We start from the raw sequence: 6,407 nt of genomic DNA on the forward strand, positions 1-6,407 counted from the left end.
AAAAAAATAAATAAAAGTTCTTAAGGTTCTTAAGTTTACTTTGGAGCTATTAAGTGATAATTTCTGTGATAGGACAGTGGTTAGACATTCTTGATTAAATAATGTTAATCTTTGAGAAAGGGAGGAGAGTGTATGGACATTTTGAGACTTTATAACTGATATTTTATCGTGTTAATTTTTGATTAAATTAATATGTATAAGGGGTAAAACAACTATACAAAATATGAGAACAGGTACAAAATAACTCCCAATACATAATGATATTGCAATGTGGACAACAGATAATAAAACAAATTACAACCACACACTTGTACAAATCAAAACGATGTTACATGTACACATTACATACCCATATACATAAACAACCATTAAGATGACAAAGGTGCATGAGGAAAATGGTAGTTGTACAGGTTCATTTACAATTAAGAGGGTAATATCAATAAATAAATGACAAATTAAAAGGGAGGAAATAAACATGACAAATTAATCATAACATAGACATGAACAGGGGGTATGACCAATACATAGTTGTTTCATATAATCTTCAGTATATATAGGGAGATAAGGAACTTAGAAAAGGGGACTAAGAAGGAACTTATTAAAGAGAGAACTTAAGAGATTTAAGTTCAAGAGGGTTCGTCCTCAAGAAGGGAGTCCTCTGACTATTTCTCTCTTCTTATTGATTGTACGTTCCTGTTGTATTGTGATTGCTGAATAGTAAAGTACCAGTCGTACGTCTGCTTATTGATCACGGCCATTAAAGGTAACTAGAACAGATCTTCATACTATTATATTTCATTGGGTTTTCAAACCGGTTAGACGTGATTTCTAACTGTTTCATTTGTGAAATATGAAATTCATATCGATCAATCAAATTGTAAACACTTCTGTAGTAATAATGTTAACAAGGACAGATTTTAACCCTGACTTCGAAACAGATCGCATCTGGCTCGATAATAAAATAAGGGTGACAACAAAATCCGATTCATAATCAAGGTAAGTCCCAGATAAATCTGACAAAATAGATATATCAATTGGAGTAGCTGGTACCGGAATGGTTCTAACTTGATACAGCCATTTCAAACAAAATTGTTGGTTAAATCTAGTTTTTGTAGCGCAGCGTGAATAAACCGGTGGTAATTAACATGGCATTTGAATGGTATCGTGCCATAATCGGTAAATCAGTGGTGACATCAGTGCGAAGAATAATTTACAAAAAGCAATCATTCCTCACTCTTTTAAAAGAAAATGAGCATTTTTAATCAAGGACTGATATCTGAAAAAGAAACTGGTAAGGGACCTTTTGAGACGCATTTCCTCATATCCCTGTAAAACAGATTTGTGGTGTTCAAGGAAATCAGGAAAGTTAGTACTTGCTGTAGGTGAGCGAATCAATTGTGAAATGTAAAAGCCTATGCAGGAGATGAAGAAAGAAAGGCTTGTGATGCTAGGGATTAGAAAGGAAAACATTAGAATTTGTAAGTCACAGTAATCATATTTGTCATAAAGCTTCTATTGCAAACGCCCTAGACCATGTATGTATAAGGTAAGGTAATAGAAGAGTGTCAGGTGTCTGTTTAATAGTAGGATAGCAGGCTATCGATTTTTGAGAATTTAGTGCAACGGAATATAATATGGCTAAATTATATATTGATGGAAATCCTATTTCAAGTTCTATCGAAAAAGCGATGTCGTACAAATCGGTTGTGGTCACGGCTCTAAAAAATGGGGTCAAAGGTTACTCATGATTTTTAAGAATAAAACTATTATATCATTTTTGTATGGCTTACTTCCCTTTGCTGGCGCGAAAAATTCCAAACTTTTGACCGCAGATCAGCTCAAATTCTATGTCATAAAAGAATCAAACGTTATATTTAATAAAAACCATCAAATAGTGCTGTTCGCAGCAGTTTTTGGTAAACATCCCAAAAAATTTCAAATTTTAGCAGCCCGAAATGAAAGGCCAACCTTCGTTTGATACATCACATCTACTCAAAAGAACTTGAGATAAAGGATACTACAGACACTGTGAAGTCAGCCTCATATCTTGACCTACACTTAGAAATCGATTGTAAAGGAAATTATTGACAAAACTTTACGTCAAACGTGATGACTTTTCATTCAGAATTGTCAACTTTCCTTTTTATCGGTGGCAACATCCCTTCGGCACCTGTGTGTAGAGTGTTTATATCACAACTTATATACGTTATGCTAGAGCTTGCCGAAACTACACAAACTTTTTGTGTCGCGCTAGAGTTCTAACAGAACAAATCTGGAACTTCTGGAACAGAGTTGTGTTGCTTCAAGATTGAAGGCATCACTACAGTAGTTTTATGGTCGTCATCATGAACTCGTGGATCGTTACGGTGTATCCATATGCGCCATGCAAACTGATTTGTTCAAAGTGTCATAGTTTTCCTTTCCTTTTTCGTCTACCCCGGACTAGACTATTTATGAGCAACTCGGCGGGTGTTTCTAGAAAAGCAGAGGACGCTTACCCTACCGGTGCACCTTGTCCATGCTCACAGTTTTTAGTGGAGTCCGAGTTGCTCATTTGCTTTTGTTACTTTGTATGTATGATTTTAGTTACTTTATGTTCTTTGTTGTGTATGTCTGTTTTCCATGTCTGGTCTTTGTCCCTGGAATACATTCTTTTGATATCTAGCATTTACAGTAAAATATCGAATTTTCTATTTAAAAAAGAAGCTTTGAAAGAGTCATTTTTGGATTAGTTTAAAAATAAGTTCCCACGTGGTCCAGTGTAGTGAATATTTCGTATATTTTCAGAGATAATTATGTAATACTAAACAATCTGTTTAGTAGGCCTAAGTTTTATATAACCATCTTAGTTCTTGACAAAACTTGAGATAAACATGGAATTTTTCATTAACTCAAAAGAACCTACTTAACCTGTCAATAATTTCTTGTTGTCCTGGCTACAACGAAAACCATCAGTTAATTGAGAAACAGAAAGTATGTATTAATTTAAAAAAAGATAATACCAATAATGCAATAAATGCAGTTCAAAGAAAATAGCGGTAACAACACTTCCTTATTACCAAAGTTGATTTTATTGCACAAAACAAAATAGTGCATTATTGTATTCTTATTGATTTGGTCTTAGTTTGTTTATGACTCCATATCGCCGATATTCTTCTTTAACATGCCAGTGCAAGCAAAAAGAAAGAAACAAAAAGACTTTCATTGTATTGTATAGCAGGTTTTTGAAAGGTCATGAAATGCCACAAAAGCGGCACCTCCAAGACACTTTTTTTCTGACCAGTATGATTATTTGTGTCAGCGAAAAGTATTTGTTTTCGGTTTGAATAGCTTTTTAGCCATTGACTTGGATCACTCGTTTTTAATAGTACCAATGTGTCGGAAGAGTTCTTAGCAGAGTTAAGCTGCCGTAAATTAAAAGGGAATAAAATTATTGAACATTTTGGCAGGTAAATCCGTATCCTTCACACAGACCTTTTATGAATAAAAAGTTTGTGACTGCATTCTGGAATAACTTTTGATTTGAAGCCTGGCAGGTTATAAGAATAACTTGACGAAAAAGAGAGGATACTTTAATTTCTTGAACCGGCCTGTTGGGGAATAGCATTGACGATAGCGATTTGTTAAACCCTTTTGTTTACCAACCTGCCATATTTCGTATTGAAATAGTTTTTCGTTTCAAATGAACTAAAACAAAGTAGGGGACTTCGTTAGTTTAGCTCTGTGTGTTCAGTTTATGTTCCCTAGTTTTTGAGTCTAATGATAAAACAAAATGCCGTTTGCTACATGTAGCATCAAGTGAAACAACAAAATTACGATTTCAGCTTGATTTAGGTAGTGGAGCAAACCCTGAGGCGGATCCAGGATTTTTGATTGATTAGTGGAGGTGCACAGAATGTTTGAAATGTTCTTCTAAACTGGGTGCAATGTATTTATCTTTTGTTGTAAAATTAGGGAGAAATAAAAGTTTCAACCTAAAATCACCTAAATCTACCCCTGACAAACTATGCTTTGCAAATTTTAGGGGTACGGACGCCCGCCACACCCCGCCTGAATCCGCCCCTGAAGCCCATGTGGTTACTCCATGTATAAGCTGCAGAGAATTTTTGAATTGCCAAGGCTCCTTATTTCTTTTTTTATAGATTTTATAATGAGATAAGATTGGGAATTATATATAAAAAATAAATATATCATTAGTACAATATAAAAAATAAATATATCATTAGTACATTATATCACTTTAGCCCTATTCAACTATTTATTTATTAATCCCTGTTCTTCACGGGATACAAAAATGAATTATAGCGAAACGGTGTTCCCTAGAGAAACAGATAAATAAAGAACCATAAGAATTTTTCTTAGATCACCAGAATATTATCATAATGAGTCAAATTTTGCGAATTAATTGGAGCTCCGTATAAGACCTGACACACTATTTATGAAGTCATTGTGTTTTGGATAAAAAATGAAATGTTGTTGGTCAAAGTCGAAATGTTTTATCGGATCTATACAATTAATGCAATCACAATCTTTCAGTGTGTCCTCTTATAAGTAAGAAACAAACATTCCCATTAGTTAAGCATATGTACTTCTTTTCAAATGTTTTGGTACACTTATGATTTCTTATTTAGTTAAACCACTGATCCAACCCTCTCTTTTTATATGCCTAAATGTTTATTAACTACGTGCTAGCTAGATTGTGCCTTTGGAATAATCCTAAAACATGTAGCCGGTTTTTTTTTTTTTTTTGCTGCTCTCTTGTGTTGTAGTAATCATTTTAACAGTTCAATGTTTAATTTCTAATCTCCTACTGCTAGCTTATGTAGACAATTAATTGAAAACAACTGAATTCAGGGTTTGAGGCCACTGGTAAAAATGAACATAAACAATACCAAAGCTTTAAATAATAAACAACATTACTACCAGGAGCTACTGATATGCAAACTACAAATATTAATTGATTGGTTGAGAAATTTTTATTCAACATATAAATACCCCCATGCTTGCAATATATCTTCTACACCATAGTTATGCACACATAAGTATTGATTTAGGTATCTTAATTTTATATAGTATGCGGAAATGTGTTGTTCATGTATCAGCGTAAGATTGAGAAAAGTTGAAATAACTCCTATATATGCATCGTTTATCGGAAATTAACTCACAAAAGGGAAGGATAATGATATACTTTTGATAACCTCTGATGTTGTTATAATTGCTCCACCGTAAAGATAATCTGGATAACACTTAAAAGGATAATCTTTTTCTGATACATAACCTTTTGTATCTTTTTTGTTTCTCACCGGGTGCCAATGCTGCGTTAAAGAACCATACATTTTCCCGACTTCGTTACGTTTTGAAAGATCACTTATGTATTTTAGGACATTATTTGTATTCACAAATTGATCATCATCAACAAGCAAAACAAATGGGATATTAGAACAATACATATGAACCCACCTGTAAGTAAATATTGTTTTAAGTGTTAAATTGCTGTACACATCAATAAAGGAACCTTGAATTATGTCATCAAAACGTATGATTTCTTGTCTCATTAAAACACTAAGATTATCATCCAAACCAATGACGAAATAAATGAATGCATTTTCATATTTTTGTGAGTTTCCCCACGTACGTCTGATAATTTGTCGGTGTTTTATATGGTTAGCTGCATATTTAATAATGATTGAGAGGGGTTTGCCATGCGAGCAGGATCTTTTCGGACTCTTTAAAACATGCAAGAATGACGATAAATCATACGCTCTGTAGCTTCGTTTATATCCATTTTTTAATAATTCCGATAAAATTGCACTTGATTTTTCTGGGAAGTAATCATTAATTTCACATGTATGTTGTTTTTGTCCGTTTTGAATTAAAAATATGCCCAAACCAAATACAAAAAAATAACCCAGAAAGTTTTTTTAGTCCAATATGTCAAAAAATACATGCCCTTGTTAAAAGTAATTTTTATGTTAACTTTTTTTTTATTTTTACATGAGCCAGTAGTTTTTTGTTTTCAGTATGGTAGTATGTTTTGTTGCACCACTTAAGAGTATATTGTCTTTTGAAATTTCCTATCATTTGTTGCCTAATTGCACACTTTTCATAGATTCATCTAATGAAGCCGTTTCAGATGTATTCCATTTCCACCGTATGATTTTTCGTAAAATGTTTTGGCAATACTTTGAAACACACTTTAACTAATTGAACGTACAATGTAATTTTCATGATGCAAACGGTTGCCAGATTCGAAAATATAGCCTGTTAATCTTTTAACCTTCAAGCATTTTTATGATTAATTATATTATCTTATTTGTTTTTTGACTACTCATTGTTTTTTTTTTTTTTTTTTTTTTATTTTTTTATAAAATTTGTTTGTTTGTTTTTGATTTAATGTTTGATATATT

Source organism: Perna viridis, unplaced genomic scaffold (assembly GCF_037379345.1).
Source record: "Perna viridis isolate PV_CMFRI_1.1 ecotype Kerala unplaced genomic scaffold, ASM3737934v1 SUPER_16.5, whole genome shotgun sequence".
NCBI lineage: Eukaryota > Metazoa > Mollusca > Bivalvia > Mytilida > Mytilidae > Perna > Perna viridis.